We start from the raw sequence: 434 nt of genomic DNA, 5'->3' as shown, positions 1-434 counted from the left end.
TCCCAACTATATTGTAACCCCACTTTATCGGATATTTAATTATTTAATTTGTCTGTACCTCATCATCATCATTTATTAAAGGCAATGCTTTGTCATTGAAGTGATTCCTCTCGGTTTGACGCCAAATTCTTCAGTGTCTGTACCTATAAACCCAAAAGTTATAGAGAGAAGAATACGTTTTATTCTGTGTTATTTTTAACTTTATTTTGACTTCATCGTGAAAATGGNTAACTTTATTTTGACTTCATGGTGAAAATGGCTACTATGGTTTCTTATAATAGTGATTTTAATCACTGTTTGATATCATTTATTTTTGTCTGAACTATGCCACGTCTATGCTGTGCCGCAACCCTACTGCGCTGCAGTTTTTTTTATTATTAAGTTATTGAGAGAAATTTAAGAGACAACGCATTAGAAACAATAACTTAATTCAG

Source organism: Daktulosphaira vitifoliae, unplaced genomic scaffold (genome assembly GCF_025091365.1).
Source record: "Daktulosphaira vitifoliae isolate Bord-2020 unplaced genomic scaffold, ASM2509136v1 Scaffold_2, whole genome shotgun sequence".
Taxonomy (NCBI): Eukaryota; Metazoa; Arthropoda; class Insecta; order Hemiptera; family Phylloxeridae; genus Daktulosphaira; species Daktulosphaira vitifoliae.
The sequence above is the reverse complement of the archived record's forward strand: the minus strand, read 5'-3'. Positions refer to the sequence as shown.